The sequence below is a fragment of the Otolemur garnettii genome, unplaced genomic scaffold (assembly GCF_000181295.1).
Source record: "Otolemur garnettii isolate 467f Iridium unplaced genomic scaffold, OtoGar3 scaffold00097, whole genome shotgun sequence".
NCBI lineage: Eukaryota > Metazoa > Chordata > Mammalia > Primates > Galagidae > Otolemur > Otolemur garnettii.
Genome location: NW_003852492.1, coordinates 6,139,615 through 6,157,963, shown reverse-complemented (window position 1 = coordinate 6,157,963; position 18,349 = coordinate 6,139,615). Strand labels below are relative to the sequence as shown.

General features: G+C 44.4%; 1 protein-coding gene across 2 annotated transcripts in view; it reads left to right on the top strand.

Moving 5' to 3' along the window:
* The window catches only part of OPCML (opioid binding protein/cell adhesion molecule like), a 1,086,020-nt gene that overhangs the window by 562,499 nt on the left and 505,172 nt on the right, over window positions 1-18,349 (top strand). The gene's annotated exons all lie outside the window — the stretch shown is intronic.

Below are 18,349 nucleotides of genomic sequence, written 5' to 3'. Positions count from 1 at the left end.
AATCACAAGTGTGTAATGACAGAGGGGTTCAGGATGCAGCTGGTGGCCTTGAAATCTCAGGCCCAGGTGGGCTTTGGAGCCTAGGCTAGGGTCACAGTGGCCAATGGTTTTAAACACCCAGTTTGCACCCTGAGGGCATGCAATGGCATGTCCTTAACTTGGTGCCCCCCTTGTGACAAATATAAAAATAATAGTGGGGTTTTCCTTCCAACAACAATTTCTGCTCTCTCCCACCAGGGGCTAGACTTCCAATCTTTTCCTCCAGCTCTGCGTGGAAAGCACTGATTAGGCAAACTGCTGATGCAGGGGCAGAATTAGTCTGTTTACCATGTGGGAGCTTGCTAATTGCAAAGGAATGTGAGTTCCCAGGCACACTCTTTGTCTGCGGGATGCTGTTTTCATCATACTGGGTTGCGGGGTGGGGGTGTACAGGCAGGCAGATTCTAGGCCTGATTGGCTGAGATAATTGGGTTGGTTTCTGTGCTTCACTTTCTCCAAGCTCTCCCCTTTTCTTCCGGAGATGATTCATCAAGAAGCTTCCATGGCCCTCTATTGTACAGCGCTACAAGCCTCCAGTTAAAAACAAACACCACAGTGAAAAGGAGTGTCCTGCTGAACAGCATTGCACTTACTTACCAAACGTTATGGAGCACTGTTTGGTGCTCAGCGCTGAGATTAAGAGGTCCATGCAGTACAGAGAAAGTGTTCTGTACTCAGCTAGGTCAGATGCATTGTCGTAAGATTATGTAGTAAGGAGGGTACAATTCTGAGGGGGTCCAGAAGAGGGAGGAATTACTTTTGCCATTTGAGGTGAGTGTTAGAACTTGATCAGCAGAGGAGGGAGGACCTTTCAGGAGAAGCAGTGCCAGCTGGCGCAGGGAGTGATATCAACATTTTCCTGGGAAGGCCAGCGGTCCAGCCATGGCCAGGGATCTATAGGCTGTTACACAGGAAAGGGACTTTGCAGATGGCCTAGCGCAGCGACTTATTTTACAGGTGAGGAGACTCAAGGCAGGAGAAATGAGCCCCCATCTGTTCAGTTCCTCCCTCCATCTCTGGACGAATATTTGCATCGACCATTTCTGAGACATATTGATGTCACGGAGTTACTCCCATCTCGTAGGACTGTTCTCAGCACTGGCTTCCCTCCGCTTGTAAGTCTACGAATAGCATCTCTTGAGTTTTCCACTTTAAATGCAGCCATCTACCCACCAATCATGCCGTCTATTTATCAAATCTGTATAAAAAACGACTGTGTCAGGCACTCGATATGCTATTTATTTTTATATCTTGTGCTCTTTAGAAGCACCCATATCTTTGTGTTGCTTATCCTTAAAGTGTACTTATTTTTATTTAAGATGTGAAAATCCGAGAATCCATTCTTCAGCCCTTTCAATGTGCCTGGAAGCATTTGCGTTTCAGGCTCTGGGACACAGCTTGGCGTGCTGCGTGTGCCTGTGCCAGTTTGGACATAGCCAGGAAAACAATTTTTAGGACTCCCTGCCCAGCACCATTAGTTTCCATTAATATTTGTTTTTCCAGAATATGATGGGGATGGATACAAATGTGTTGGTTACATGAATTGTTTTGTACAGTTTGAGTCCAAGTTACAAGCGTGCCCCTCACTGGGCTGGTGTGATTGTACCCATGAGGTGTGAATTTACTCCTTTCTCCTGCCTCCTCCTACTTGCTTCTGGCCCGGTATGGTGGCTCACACCTGTAATTCCAGCACTTTGGGAGGCAGAGGAGGGAGGGTTGCTTGAGGACAGGATTTGGAGGTTATTTTCCATTAATTAGACGAGAATGATGAGGACTCCTTTCTACCAGACCCTTGCTACTAGCAGAGGAAATTGCACATGGTCTGTTTCGAAATCTAGGGGAGTTTATTCCAGGTGGAGACTAGTAACCAGGGGGACAGGGTATTTCCTGTAACCCTTTCTTCTCCTCTGGGCCTCACTCTCAGCCCCCTGCAGCCACAAGGGGGTCCAGCTGCAGACCCGGTCTCCCATTTTCTCCCTGGGCCCTCAGTGACATGGGTGGATGAGGTACAGAGAGATGACAGGGCAAATAACCACATCTGGGAATTGTCAGCAAAACCGGCTGGGGAATAAAACGCGCCCATTGCCAAAGGGTGGGGGAGGTTAGAAAGCAGGACATCTTGACAGAGAAAAGTGTTGGAATTAATTCATAAATGTGTCGTGTGGAAATTAGCAGCTGAAGATTTGTAAAGGGAGAAGAGACAGAGGGAGAGAGGAGAGGCAGAGACAGACAGATGGAGAGGGGGAGGGAGCTGGTGGAAAGTAGAGCAGAGCTGGGCTTTGTTTCCCAGGCTCGCTCTGCCCTCCCCTGAAGCCCCCGAGCCTTCTGAGCAGGGATTCTGCCCTGCCTGGGCTGCGTGGTGCCCCGCCGGCCCTCGCCACACGCACCCTGGGCTCCAGGCCTCACCCCAGCCTCCCACTTCCACCACAACACTTGTGCTTTTTGCAGTCGTGGGATTCCGAGTTCCTTGAGAAGGGGGCTCTCTATATGCCATACGCAGGGACTTCTGATGTCCTCTAGTAAGAAGGGAAGCCCCAAGGCTTTCCGGGCGGGCCTGGACTCCTGACACTGTGTTCTTGAACTGGGCCCCAGTTTTCCACATTATAATTAGTGATATTGAGCAGCTAAGTGAGACGATGCTTAGAGACACTCACCTTAGCATCTGCTATGCTGTGAGCACTCGGTAAGCTCAGTATTATCATCATCATCATTTTATTAACAGTAACATCAGTAAGAGTAGCAAACTTTATAGTCCCTCTGTACCTCTTGTCTCAATCTTTGTGTTCAAAGCCAAGAGGTTCAAGCAGTGTGTCTAAGTCCAGTTCTAGAGCCCAAATGGACACAGTTCCCACATTCCATTTCTTAATTGACGGTTGGAGTTTGGCCCTGTAACACTGAGTCTGCTGGATGATGTTCTGTTCTGGAACCTAATACGGGCAATCACCCAATTTCATTTGGAAAGAACAATTGAGATTGCCGTGTGCGAGATGAGACGCGTTTGGGTTCATTGTCTCCCTCGTGCTGCTATTACGGGGCGTGCAGTGAAGTATCCTTTCGTCCCAATTTCCTTTCCACCTACCAGATTCGACGTGTCACTTCTAAATCTCTGTGCCTGCCTGTAGCAGCGTTGTGTGTAGATTCTGATTTTTTTTCCCCCAAAGTAGATGTAGATAAATTGAAGCTCTGTGAATAATTGCAACTCTTCCAGAGCTATTTTTGGACTCTCTGTACTCCATTTTCTTTCTCACTCCCTGTGTTATCTAATCCCTTGCTCTGTGCCACCCTCTTCTTCCATGACAGATTCATCTGTAGCCTGCCATGCAGTTTGATAGCATTTTACACACAGCAGAACATCTTTCATAATTGGAGACAATCCTCTCAAACCCTGTCGCTGCTTTATCAACGAAGTTGATGTAATATCCTAAATCTTTTGTTGTCATTTCAATAATATTCACAGCGTCTTCACCAGGAGTTGGGGTCTGCCTCAGGAAAGCCACTTTCTTTGTTCATTCGTAAGAAGTAACTCCTCTCCTGTTCAAGATTGATCAGGAGATTGCAGCAATTCAGTCCCATCTTCAGGCTCCACTTCTCTTGCTAGTTCTGGAGCATTCCCATTTCCACCACATTTTGTAGTTATACCCTCCTTCGAATTCTTGAACCCCTCAAAATCATCCATGAGGGTTGGAATCAACTTCTTCTGAACTCCTGTTAATGGTGATATTTTGATATGTTCTTAAGAGCATCCATAATGTGCTGGGTACCTGTAGCTCAGTGGCTAAGGGCGCCAGCCACATACACTGGAGCTGGCCAGTTAGAATGACAACTACAACCCCAAAATAGTCAGGTATTGTGACGGGTGCCTGTAGACCCAGCTTCTTGAGCCTGAGGCAAGAGAATCACTTAAGACCAAGAGTTTGAGGTTGCTGTGAGCTGTGATGCCAGAGCACTCTACCAAGGGGGACATAGTAAGACTCTGTCTCAAAAAAAAAAAAGAGAGAGAGAGAGAGAGAGAGAGAGCGCGCATCCATAATGGTGAATCAGGTCTGGAATGGTTTTCAGTTTACTTTGCCCAGATCCATCAGAGGAATCACAACCTATGGCAGCTATAGCCTTATGAAATGTATCTCTTAAATAGTAAGAGCTGAAAGTTGAAATTACTCCTTGATCCACAGACTGGAGAACGGATGCTGTGTTAGCAGACAAGACAATAACAATAATATCACTGCACAGGTCCATCAGAGACTTGGGTGACCGGGTGCATTGTCAAAGAGCCAGAATATTTTCAACAGAATCTTTTTTCTAAGGAGGAATTCTCATCTGTGAGCTTATAATAGTCAAAAAGCCATGGTGTAAACAGATGTCCCACATCTAGACTTCCTTGTTCCATTTATGGAGTAGAAGCAGAATGGATTCAGTGTCATTCTTCAGGGCCCTAGAATTTTCAGAATGATAAATGAATATTGGCTTTCAATGAAAGTCACCAGCTGCATTAACCCTGAACAGGAGAGTCCACCTATCCTTAGAAGCTCTGGAGCCAGGCATTGACTTCCCTCAAGCTATGAAAATCCTGGATCCAATATAAGGTTGTTTCACCCCCAGGGAAAAGCTGACGTTTAATGTAGCTGCTTTCATCAGCGATCTTAGTTAGCTCTTCTAGGCAACTTGAAAAAGACTGGACATCTCCACGTGCTGTTTCGCCTTGCACTTTTATGTGATGGACACAGCTTCTTCCCTTAAACCTCATGAACCAGCCTCTGCTAGCTCCTGAGTTTTCTTCTGCAGCTTCTTCACTTCTCTCAGCCTTCACAGAATTGAAGAGAGTTAGGACCTCAGAGAAGGTTTGTTTTCAAATGTCCCTGAATTCCTCCACCCCATGACTATTAATTATTAAAATGCTCTCCATAGCAGTGTAAGATTATTTCACTTTCCTATTATTTTTGTGTTCACTGGAGTAATACTTTTCATTTCCTTTAAGAACTTTCCATTGCGTCCACCACTTGGCTAATGCTTTGGTACAAGAGGCCTGGCTTTCAGCCTGTCTTGACTTTGCACATGTCTCCCTCACTAAACTTAATCACCTCTGGCTTTTGATTTATAGTGAGACGTGTGTAGCTCTTCCCTTCTCTCGAACACTTAAAAACCGTTGTAGGCTATTCCTTAACCTCAATATCACTGTGGCTCAGGGACTAGGGAGGCCTGAGAAGAAGGAGAGAGAATGGGCAGTGGCCAGTGAGTGGAGCGGTCAGAACACTCATGGTATGTGCCCATAAAGTTTGTCGTTTTATATGGGAGTAGATCGTGGTCTCACAAAACAATTACAATAACAACATCCAAAATCACTCATCACAGATCACCACAACATGTATACCAGGCATAGAAAAGTCTGCAATACTGGGAGAATTACTAAGTGTGACACAAGACACGAGGGGAGCTCACGTTGTTGGAAAAATTGAGCCAATGGACTTGCTTGGGGTAAGGTTGCCACAGTCTTCAATTTGTAAAAAACACGCTCTCTGGGAAGCATACGCAAGCACAGTGTAATAAAACAGAGTGTGCCTGTGTATATAGGATATACAGGTGTGTATTTACACATTAATATATATTTAAATCTATGAACTTACTCATCTCCCCTTTCCCCATCTCTCTGGACCTCTCTCTACCCTCCCCCCTTGGCTCTATTTCTCTGGAGAATCCTGATATCCAAGATGCTCAGACTGACCCTGGGTCTCTTTCCATTATGCCCCTGCATTTTTATTTTGCATCTTTTTTTGTTTGTTTGTTTCTTCTCCCTTCACTTTTCTGGAAACTTCCACATGTCTGGAGGAGGGAGGACCGGGAGGGAATTCCCCCCTTCTTCCTTCTCAATCCTCTGGCCTTCATCTCCTGCCATCATGGGCAATTTCGAGCCCCACGACCCAGAGCGGTTTGTTTTCCTTTTTCCTGTCTTCTTCTTTGGGAAACTGATTCATCCAGCCAGGGGACAGGGAGCAGCAGTGGCAGGGAGTGGCAGGGAGAAGGAACTCCTGGTACTGCGTACAGGGGACAGTTTCAGTGCTGGTTTGAGGTCTGAGCATGGAGCGTGAAGGGCTAAAAAGGGGTTGTTCAGAGATATCCCGGACATTGTCATCTACCCTGAATGTGTAGCCTGGTAGGACTGTAGAGATCGTCTAGTCCAAGGCACCATAAACTTCTGGGCAAAATTCACAATAAAAATACACATGTGTGAGCATTTTACAATGTGTTCAAACACGTGAGTAAAGTGTGGGCTCTGTAGGATAATCACTCTTTGAGAGCCTTGCTCTTTAAGCCAGGTTACCGCAGATCATACTAATTATGAAAACCACAAGCCATGTTTCTGGCTACTGTGGCGGTGTTTTATTGATTAGAATCTTAATACTCAGACCTTGTCTCCATTGCGTGTAAGCCATGTGGTACAGCCACCTGCTTTCCCACCATGATTAACTTCTTACAATATAAATAATCGTGTGTTCCAACATCAATAGTTGGGCCCAGGCATTTTAGAATGATGCAAATTGAACTACTGTGATTATTATTCTTTTTCACCTCAAGCTAAATTGTTACCAATAAGATCTTACCCCATGTCCAAATAAGGCTAAATATCTCTGATTATTTAATGTTTGGTATGCGAATCTTGAATAGCTAAATGTATCTGAGATTAGAGGGCATGGGTTTGAAATAAATATTTTTGTCATTCATTGAATAAATATTTATTGAAAACCTACATATGCCAGAAAGGTACTAGTAATATCGTAATGAACATTGAAGGGGGACCAGGAGAAAAATCAGCATTTTCTACTGGGTATTGCTAGATATAACTAGGCATAATCTTTCTTCTCTCTGTGTTGGCTCCTTTATCAAATAATAATACTTTCCTTATAGAGGTATTAGAAAGATGGCATTAGTCGTCATCCTCAGGCGTATATCCTAGCGTTTGGGCTGGTGGCAACATGATGCTAATGATGATGATGGTGCGGATGGAAGCTGTTATTATTTTTTAAATGTGGGTTGATTGGTCTGCCTCTGAGTGGGTCCAGGGATGGAAATTCTTACCTGAGCCCATTCATCCTGCATATGTGTGCATGTCCACACACATGTATGTATGTATCACCAACCATGCACAAAGTGCTCTCCAGAGCACCGCACAGCCAGCTCTATAATACCTTCAAGGAACTCTTTATTTTTTGAAACATAAAAATACTCACGTCCCTCATGCCAAAAATGAAATAAAGCAAAACACAGCAGCAGTCTCCCCCAGACCCACATCTCCACTGGAGCCCACTCTTCCTCCCTCCCCATTCTTTCACAGCTGAGCTTGACAGCCTGGGTCACAGCTGTTTTCTCCTGGGTTCTGCTCATTCCAGAGTTCACCAATGCCTCACTTGGCTGCCTCCGCAGAGAACGGGCACCTTAGGAATTCACCTGTACCTTCCACTGCACTAGTCAAAAGCACAGATGTCCATCTTCTGCCAGCCCGAATTCTGCACTTTTCGACACTCCTGGCCACTCCCTTCCTCCTGACTCCTGTGCGGTCACTGTCACTGATTCCTGAGTGTCCTTCTGCTTCTCTGGCCTCTCCTCAGGCATCTCCGTGGTCCCTTTCTGCTTGCCCTCACGCCTGGGCTGCCCAGAACCCACACTTGCCACTTTATTTCTTCTCACTCTGCTGCTCTTACCGAGTGACTCCATCAGTACCCAGGGCTTCAGCTTCCACTTACACTTACACGAAGATTATTCCAGAATCTATATCTGCAAACACGGTCTCTTTCTCAGTTCGCAACCTAAATTTTCAAGTGCCAACAGAATATTTTTACTTGCATGTTTCACCAGCACCTCAAGTTCAACATTTAACACCCTGCCCTCCACTTGATGTCAGCTATTCTTACTGTGCCTCTGTGATTGGTAACAACATCCACTCTGTTGCCAAAATCAGAAACTACGAGGCAGGCTAAATCCTACTCAGTATTTAAAAGTGAACTCAGGAGGCTCTCCCTTTCCAAAAGCCCTAATCTAATATAGATGGCCGGATTCGGGAGCATTCTATACGTATTTCTGTTTTAAATCTTATCACATGGTATTATACATTTATTTCCCCTACTAGACCATAAACTCCTTGAGGGCAGGTAACATACCATATTCTTTGTATTCCCAGTCCCAGCAAAGTACCTAGATTTTCAAAGATTATCAGAAAGAAAATCAATCACCCTTGTGATTGAACATGGTAATGAACTTGTCAACAAAATTCGTGGGTAAATGAAGAGTATTTTAAAAATTTGGCAGATAAATGATTTCAAGTCACCAACATATAACACAAAACACCAGTTCTAGTTCTTCTTTAAGACCCAGAGAGATCAGATTCATTTTAGAAAAAAGGAGACAAAGTTTAGAGGAAGCAGCATCAGTGCACCCAAGCTCTCTCCCAGGTATCTTACATATAACTCCCTCAATTCTTTAAAGAAAAATAAAGTTAATATTTTTCCCATCTAATCAGTGGGGAAACCCGGGCTCAGAGAGGTCTGGTCCATAGCTCCAGGCTCCCACTTCTTAGGTGGCAGGTCCAGATGCAGAGCCCCGCAAGTCCAGCCCTAATGGGCATTCTCTCCTACACACTCTGGGTCCCTCAGGGAGGAAGAGGCTATTTTCCACTTGTCGTCTTTCTGTTAGAAACTATGGTGAGATTGGAGGTGTGTGGAGGGGGCGGTAAGACTGTAATAACACCAGTGAACGTTTAAAAACCACATTTCATGGCTTGAGGGTCTCAATATAATGGTTTTTGTTATTTGATTCCTAGAACTATATGAGGTATGACTCTAACATAATAAGGCTGATTTTGTTGTATGGCTTGTAGAAATTGATCCCTTTTAAGGGATGTCCGGCCTTTCTTGAGTGAGCTGCTTTAATGCACTTGATACTATGTGCTTCCCAATGTTGAGACATTTGGAGATGAGGGAGGGAAGAAGAGAGTTACTTGGAGAGTCCCTTAGTGGCGATGGCATTGCCTCGTGCTTACTTACCAGCTTCACCAACTTTCTGCAAACTATGGAGAGTGCACTTCAGTTCTCTCATGTAGCTGAGGTCTGTAGCACAACAGAGGAGTCAGAGATGGGCAAAATGAATACCCTGCTCTCAGAGCCCTTGAAATTCTACTGCAGCGGTTCTCAACCTCTCAACCTTCCTAATGCCGTGAGCCTTTAATACAGTTCCTATGGGTCACAAGAACCATTGTTCTAGGGAGAGAGAGAGACAGACAGATATCACGTAACTACAACACAAAGAGAGAAACTTGGAAGGAAAGAGAGTAGGATAAGGGACTGATGTTACAGCAACTGGATTCTATAACTATCAATAGATTCGTGACCCTTCCAGTCCTGAGGAACCTCATAGATGCCTTTGTACAATGCCTTGGGTTTTCCTGTTGGTTTGCTTATTTTTAGTTGTTATTGTTTTTTTGTTTGTTTATCTACTTGTTTACTTTTGTTATTTTGTCTCATTTGTTTTGGTTTTTTTCAGCTTCATTCTTTTGGCTTTAAGGGTAGAGAAAAGGAATTGAACGGTCACTGTCATTGAGAGCTGACATTATGCCAGGCACTGTGATGGGAGGTATCACAGGTATAATTATGCTCACAAGCCAGCCTGTGGAGAGGCTTTTATCAACCCTGCTTACGGATGAGGAGATGCAAACTCAGCTGATAAGTAATTTTCTAAAGACCACCAAGCTCGGAAGTGGCAGAGCTGGGCTGTGAAGGAGGCATTTTAATCTACAACCACTGTTGGTTCTTTCTACCAGACCAGGCCGGTCCATCCTGTGTTGAAAGAATGTGCTGTGTCTGTGATAGAAAAGAGGAATAGGTAGGATTTAAATGGGCTGAATTTTAACCTTGGGTCAGCAGCTAACTGGGCACACATTGCGCATACATTTGTGTCAGTTAGGAAGAGTACAAATAGAGAATGAGTAAGGACCGTCCTCAGGGACTTCTGGCATTAATTACACAGGCAGAGATTATCTGGGGATGGCTTGAGTTTCACAGAAGACTTTCTTCTGTCTCATCCAAAGCATTGTGCTCTGGTGCGGTTCCCTTTCTTGTAACTTCCTTAGCCTAAAAATGGAAGCCCCTAGGAAATTCTTATCATGCTGATCGTATCAACAGGTTTCACATTCATTGAAGCTCCAGTCCTGAGGGATCCAGGATAGCCAAGGCCTTCAGGCTAAGCCACAGTTGTCCCCTGAGTCACACCACTCCCCTGAGTCCACACTGACTTAAATTTGCCATCATATTAACACACACCTAAAGCAGACTTCTGTATGTTTGGTCCTGATGCGTACACAGAGCAGCTGGGGACAATCTCCTCTCAGATAAACACAAGCTGTAAGTTTTCCTTATTTATGAATCACACACAGTTTGATATTGCTTTTATAACTGGGTACAAATTTCATTAGATAAATTCAGATGTTTTTCTGAGGGATTCTAAATTCCCCAATAGCCATCCTCATCTAGGCAGCCCCTTCAGGGTAAAATAAATGCTTATTAATAACCACATAAACATTTTCACCTCCTGGTGGCTTCCAATTCTAAAACTGACACTTCTTCAAAAGCAGAGAGAGACTTATCCTGTTTCCTACACCACACACACAAATCCCTTGGGCACATTGGGAAGTTTTCTGCCCTGGTGTGTACAACTTATCTGCTCAGAGAGATGCTTCGCAGAAGAAACCTGTGACAATGGGGAATTAGGCCTCTTTCTGTAATAAGAATTAGCATTTATTGAGTGCTTGCTGAATGCCTGGCGTGATGCCAATTACTGTACATATAGTATTTCAGGTAACACTATTGTAGGCTGAATTGTGTCCCCTTCCAAATTCATAATTTGAAGCTATAATATGGACCACCAATGTGATCCTGTTTGGAGACAGGGCATTTAGGAGGTGATATAAATTAAACTATAAGGATGGGGCCCTAATCCTATAGAATCAGTGGTCTTATATGAACAGGAAGGGAGAGAGCTCTCTCTCTCCAATAAGCAAGAAGGGAGCTGCCTCCAGCCAACCTGTCCAGATTGGCACCCTGATCTCAGACTCCCAGCCTGGGGAATAGTGAGAACATAAATTCCTGTGAAGTAATTTAGTCTGCGGTACTTTGTTATGGCAGCCCCAGTTGGCTGAGACAGACACTTAAGAAATACCTATCAAGGCTCGGCGCCTATAGCTCAACCGGCTAAGGCGCCAGCCACGTACACCTAAGGTGGCGGGTTCGAATCCCCAGCCCGGACCCGCCAAACAACAATGACGGCTGCAACCAAAAAATAGCCGGGCGCTGTGGCGGGCGCCTGTGGTCCCAGCTACTTGGGAGGCGGAGGCAGGAGACTTGCTTGAGTCCAGGAGTTGGAGGTTGCTGTGAGCTGTAATGCCACGGCACTCTGCCCAGGGGGACAGCTTGAGGCTCTGTCTCAAAAAAAAAAAAAAAAAAAAAGAAATACCTATCAATGCATCGCCATCATGGTCTCCATTTTCAGATGTGGAAGCTGAAGAGATGTAAAGTTAAAGAGCTCATGTCAAGTCCTACAGACAGTGACTGCAGAGGTGGGATTCAAGCTGATGTCTGACTGAATTGTGCCTGCTCCAGTCTCAGCCACTGCTCTATAAAACATAGGCTTGCAGTCAATCTACACCACAGCAGGGGAGTTAAAATAGATAGACTAAGGTCTTAAACTCAGCTCCCTCAACTCAACATTAAGTGAAAGTGAGCAGCGTATTCTTATTTTCTTAAAAACATAGTTGATGACATCATGCCTCATCCCCAAACAATGTTAGAATCTACTTTCAAAAGATGAGATGTGACCAAGCAGGAAAGATATATTAAGAGACAGTTTAAATGGAGTAGAATAGGTCAGCACCTGGAGAGTAGGATGAAAGGACCTATTTCTAAATCATGAACAAAAGGGGGAAGCCTCTAGATCTGGGGTGATGGTTCTATGAATAATATGCCCCCCTCCAAAAAATGCTTGTGGCAGAGTCTTACTTTTTTTTTTTTTCTTTTAAACTCTGAACAGGAAAGCAGGTCTTGGATGACACATACAGTGGGTTTCAGAACCTTCTCTCACTGCTGTCCTGAGAGCTCTGTTTGGCTGTTTCACTCGTTCAACTCCTGCCTCCCTAAGCCTAGTCCTTCTGGAGTCTTCCTCATCATGTGAAATTGTACCACCCAAGTTACGTGGCAAAATCACCCTCAATCCCTTTATTTTTCTCTATGCCAACATCCCAACTCTCATGAAGTCCTAACCACTATTCTTTGAAAATTCACCCCTGGCCTTTCCATGATTCTCTCTCCTCTTGACCACAGCCATCATTTCTGGCCTATTCTACTCCTGACATGCTGCCTGCAATCCATTCTCTGCACAATGGTCAAGTGATGTGCAAAATTTTACCCATCACATCACTTACCTGCTGAAAGTTTTCTGAAGATATTGCACACTGCATTTAGAATAAACTCTGAAACGGTTGCCATGGCCTCTGAGACCCAGTGTGATCTCGCCTTCCTCTGCCCAGTCCAGCCAGGCTCCTGTGCCCTGGGGCTGGGCTCCAGACCGAACTAGGCTGGCTAATCAGGGCTATCTCTTCAAAGGGGCTTCCCCTGACTGCCTAATGTGTCACTGTGTCCATTCTATCAAGCATTTTCCATTTTTTTTTACTTATAGCACGGCATAAATATGTGATTTGTTTATTTATTTATTTATTTTGGTGTGTGATCTCTTCTCTGCCCACTTCAACACCATTCACACCCTTTGCAGGAAAACCTGTAAGAAAACCGATGTCATTGAACTGCCTCTCCAGTCCCCAAAACAGTGTCCATCAAAAAATAGACAGGCAATACATATTGATGAAATTAGTGAATGAATAAATGAAAATCGTGTTAAAAGTTTTTCTGATTTTCTTTATTTTTTTTGATTTCTCTTATTGTTCACTTCTGTGCGAGAGGGTCTTGTCAAAGAATATGAGGCAGAGAATGTTGTGCCATAGGGAGGCTGGTTCTCACAGTGCGTGGTGCTGGTTAGACATTTGTGTTCACACCCAAAGCCCCTGCATATGACGGGCAGTAGTCAGCAGTCAGCTCTGGTAGCCAGGACAACTGTTTAGGCTCAGCGTAGAAGCAGTTGTCTCACCAGGCCCCCTTCTCCCCTGCTTTTCCTTTTTCCACGAGGTGGTGATGTCTGTGAGATGAGTTGTGTGCGACCTCTTTGCTCGGCTCCTTCTCCCAGGACTTAACTCTTTTGTGCCTTGAGTGGGGCTCCTTCTCAGGGCACCGATCTATAGGAAGGAATGCTATGGGGCTCTGGGTGCGCGATGTGATTTAAGCCAATTTGTAATGAAATCATGTGCTCAGACTATGTACAGGTGTTTTCACCCAGGTGGGCTGCCTTACACTTCTATCATCTCCAGGTTACAGATACTACCTGTCAGTTTCAAGTCGCTCGACTCACCTGTACTGTGACCTGGAGGTCCCCAGGGTGCTTTACAGCTCATCAGCTACCTTTGTTTCACCTTCTTGAACAATTCCATCCAACGAGGTTCCCTAATCTCAAGCCTGCTCTTAATAACTTCTCTCCTGCTAGCCTGTGGTTATTTTTTTTTCATGTTCACTACAGCCCCACAATCTAGAGCCAACATCACATTTTCTATTGCAAATTGTCATAAAAAACAAGACCTCCATAGGTCTGAGTCAAAGCTCTAGTTTGCACATAGGGCATTGATAGCTTTTCACGTATATCTTTTTATATGTCAATTCTTATCATGTGAAAATGGAGTCTTGCTGTATACCCATCATTTATGATTATTAAATTTTCCAATGTGCCTGGTCCTTTCGTGGTGTGTTACATGCATGATCTCATTAATCAACTCCTATATTAGTCATGTTTTTTATTTTCTGTATTTATAACAGTCTGACATCTTGAGGCCTTGCTAATAGTGAGAGACTGCCCCTTTTAGGACTAGAAAATTTATACAGATAGAAAACAAATTGCCTGTATGTCCTTTGGATGCAAACCAACCCATCCAAAACCCTTACTCCGAACACTTTTTTATCTAAACCAAGCCAATATTGTTCTTTCTCTAAATCAACGCAAGGCCTGGTCCAAGACAGCTGGCAACTGCCCTATTACCCAAAGTTTGACAAAAATATTTGGGCTGTACCATCCTAACCTTGCTCATGTTTACCTACTCTGCCTGGACAATTTTTTCCCATAAAAATAATCCCTTCTCACTCCTGTCCTCCTGACCAACCCTGCTGCAGCTCCCTATGGTTCTGCATGGCATGGGGTGTCCTGTCTCCTTCTTTTGGGGAATTGGAGGTAGTAAATTTTCTTTCAAAGCAGCTGTCTCTGTGTTTATCATCTTTTCATCCCTGATTAAAGCAAAATCCTGGCTATGTTTTGAAACACCCCCAAACTTATAGGATAGGTAAAATGGGAATTACTGGGTATCTGTCATGCAGATGGGAGATGAGAAGTCAGTAACTGTATAGATAATCCAATTTCAGAACCAGTATGGGTTGAGAAGTTCAAATCTGAAAAGTTCATTAAAAGCTTCAAAATCTGAAACTTTTGAAGTGCCGAGATGATGTTAAAAAAAAAAAAAAAGCTCATGGAAGCATCTTAGATTTGGGGATTTGGGATGCTTAACCAGTAAGTGTAATGAAAATGCTCCAAAATTCAAAATAACATGAAGTCTGACACCCTTCTGGTCTCAAGCATTTCATATAAGGGACACTCATTATGCAGTTGTAGTTATTGTACTAATTTGTCTTTAGAGCCACCCTATCGTGGAACTCAGGCATATCATGGAAAATTTAGGACATAAACTATTTAGTCCTTATTCATTGTGAACTTCAACTCGTTTTCTTTTTCCAGTTTTAATTTTTATTCTAGGCTTATGTCCTATACCTGGTCAAATTGATCCATAGCAGGTGAATGAAATCTCCCCCCAAAAACTGTAGACTGACATAGATTAACATAAAGATTAGACCTTTGTGGTTATTTCTCTGATTTGCTGGCCCTTGAGTTCAGCCTATTTATTCACTTGTAGATACTGAGCTGGGAACCAGAGTTACAGAAGAGAATAGACACAGGATTCCAGATTTCTCAAGTTGGAGAGAGCCAGCCTTGCAAAACATGAGACACTTGGTTTTTGCCTTCATAAGAGCAAAATTTATCACATATTCTTAAGAAAGTTTACACTTTGCTTCAACCTATCTCTGCCTTTCTTCCTTACTGGCCTTGGCCATTCTTTTCCTGCCTGGAAGTTCATACTCTCTTCTGCTTGCTTTTCTCTCCCATAAACTCTTCTTATTTTAAGCAATCATCATGAGCTGATATAGCAACTGCCACAGTTTTTATCAGAGGAGGAATAAGGCCAGGAGGTTCAGGAGGAGGGGATGGAATCTGAATGCCCTGTAACCAAGAAGCAGAAGGTCCTTGTCTTGTATGGCATCCTGACCCAACTCCAGGGCCACCCCCACGGTGTTCAAGGTCCAAGCTCTGCAACTGAAGACCATGATGAGCCCAGACTCATGATCCCAGCATCACACAGGTCACGCTATGAAAAAGAGCCTTCCTTGTCTGGCAATACAGACAAGAGCATCACAGAATTGATATACAATGTGTATACGGAAAACCCAGCTACACACAAGTCTTGAGAAAAGATGGGTCAGGAAAACTGATGAAAGGTCCCCAAACAAGCAGTGGGGCTGTTCTCTAAGCCCTCATCCTGTCCTCTCTGCGTCATCACTCCCCTCAACCTTGTAGCCAAGGAGCTCGGAGATGAGTTTCTCCCCACTCCTGCCTTTAATATATCTGCTTTCTAGAAAGAATCTACTACAATCATATGTCATATGCTGACATTCTGATCAACACTGGAGCATACGTACACAGCTCTGTAAGATTATAAAAAGGAGCTGAAAAATTCTTTTTGCCTCGTGCTGTTCTAGCAACCTAAAGTCACAGTGCAACACAAACCCTCACACTGGGGGCAATGTTGGTGCAAACACACCCACTGGGCTGCCAGTCCTGTAAAAGTCCAGCAAATGTAGATTTGTATAGTTCACAATATTTGGTCACAATAACAGCTATGTTACTGGTTTATATATTCACTATACCATATATTCACTATAGTTTTAGTGTGCTCCTTCTACTTATTAAAAAAAAAAAGTTTGCTATAAGATAGCCTCAGGTGGGTCCTTCAGGAGGTATCCAGAAGAAGTTGTCATCTCAGGGGATGACAGCTCCATGCGTGTTTCTGCCCCTGAAGGCCGTCCAGGGAGACAAAATGTGGAGGTGGAAGCAGTGATACTGCTGGTCCTGACCCCGTGGAGGCCTAGGCTAATGTGTGTGTCTTAACATTTAACAAGAAAACTTACAAAGTAAATATCAATAGATCAATTAACTTTAAAAAATAGGAAAAGCTTATAGAATTAGGACATACAGGAAGAAAATATTTTTTGAATAGCTGTACAATGTAACAACAGCTAAGTATTGTTACCAAAGAGCCAAACAGTTGAAACATTCACAAAGTAGGGTGGGGCCTGTGGCTCAAAGGAGTAGGGTGCTGGCCCCATATGCCAGAGTTGGCAGGTTCAAACCCAGCCCTGGCCAAAAACTAAAAAAAATAAAATAAAAAAAAATCACAAAGCAAATGTGTTATAGCAAGCTAAAGTTAAAAATTTATTATTGAAGAAAACCTTTTTATACATTTAGTGTCATCTAAGGTCATCTACAAAGTCCACAGGGATGTACAAAGTCTATAGTAATGTACAGTAATGCCCTAGGCTTTCACATTCCCGGGGCAATTACTCATGGGCCCACCCAGAGCAACTTCCAGTCCTGCAAGCGCCATTCATAGTGGAGGACCTATACGGGTGTACCATTTTTTAAATCTTTTACACAGTATTTTTACTGTATCTTTTCTTTGTTTAGATACACAGATACCTGCCATTGTGTGACAATTGCCTATTGTTTTCAGCACAGTCACAAGCTGTGCCTCACAGCCTCTGTGTGAAGTAGCCGTGCCATCTCAGTTTGTGTAGGGAAATATACTCCATGATATTCACAGAATGATAAAATGTATCGCTTTCGCGAAGCGATGCGTGACTTTATGTATTTTCACTGCAGCTGATAGGACTCGTGATTAGTATTACCTCTTCTAGGTAAGACGCTCTAATTAGAATTTTTAGACGCAGAAACATACCTGAGCTAACTATTTTACAACAGGAAATGGGGCAATATTTATGTGTTCAGCCCTTCAGAGCTGAGAGCAGGTAGCAAGCTTTTGTATCCTTCAGCAACTGAAGTAATAAATGATAAGAGCTTAATGCTTATTTTTGAATTAAATTTCATTTGCCAATTGTGCACAGCCCAGTCTAATTTAACAAAAGGCTTTGACAAAGAATACCGAAGAGCAGATGCACGTAGCTACCATTAAATTAGGGTACAAGAGAGTCACGCTGGAAGGGGAAGGGCCTGCTGGGGGGAGAGCAGGAAAAAGCATCGTGACAGACCCAAGGAAAACTGGAGCTCTTGGGTGTAGGGCTGAAAGAATTGAGCCTGGAGAAACGCGGGGCTGGCCTCTGAGAACTCCGTATCACAAGTCCCCTCCCAACAGCATTATGATGGCACTTTATGTAACCATAAAGCTGCACATGGATTTTATGAAGATCAGTCCTAATAGGTTTTAGGACCTCCATGTGCTCTCCAAGCTCTTGCTTTTTAAGAGCAATAAGACAATAAGACGCGCGGATGATAAGCGCGGGGTAGGAAGGGGGCTATTTGCGCGTTATGTTTAAGGAGAAATAAGATGTGCCAGTTTGGGAGGTGGGCACGCAGAGAAGGGACAGTGTCTCCAAGGTGGGTCATCAGAGCCGGAAGCGCATTCTGCCTTTTCGCACAGGCCCACGCGAGCTCTTCAGAGGACTGACCGTGGCCTGGCCGGTGGCGACCGTGCGGCAGAGCGGGAGACACGCACCCTGGGCTGGGCTACCTGGCTTCCCAAATGGAGTTCAGTTCTCCAGGGCGGGGTCTGGCAACTTCTGCACAGGCACGGCAGGCGGGGAGGGAAGGTGCCAGTGTCAGTTTTCAATTTGCTGCTCTCCCCAGAACTCCCTCTCCCGCTCACCCCTCCCTCTCCCGACTCCCCACCCTACCCCTGCACCCGGGAAGCCACTGAGAGGGGCGCAGCATTCTCTCGGCTCGCTCGGGTGTCGGGGACAGCGGGGCGCCGAGGTGCCCCGGCTGGTGGGCGCGGCGGGGG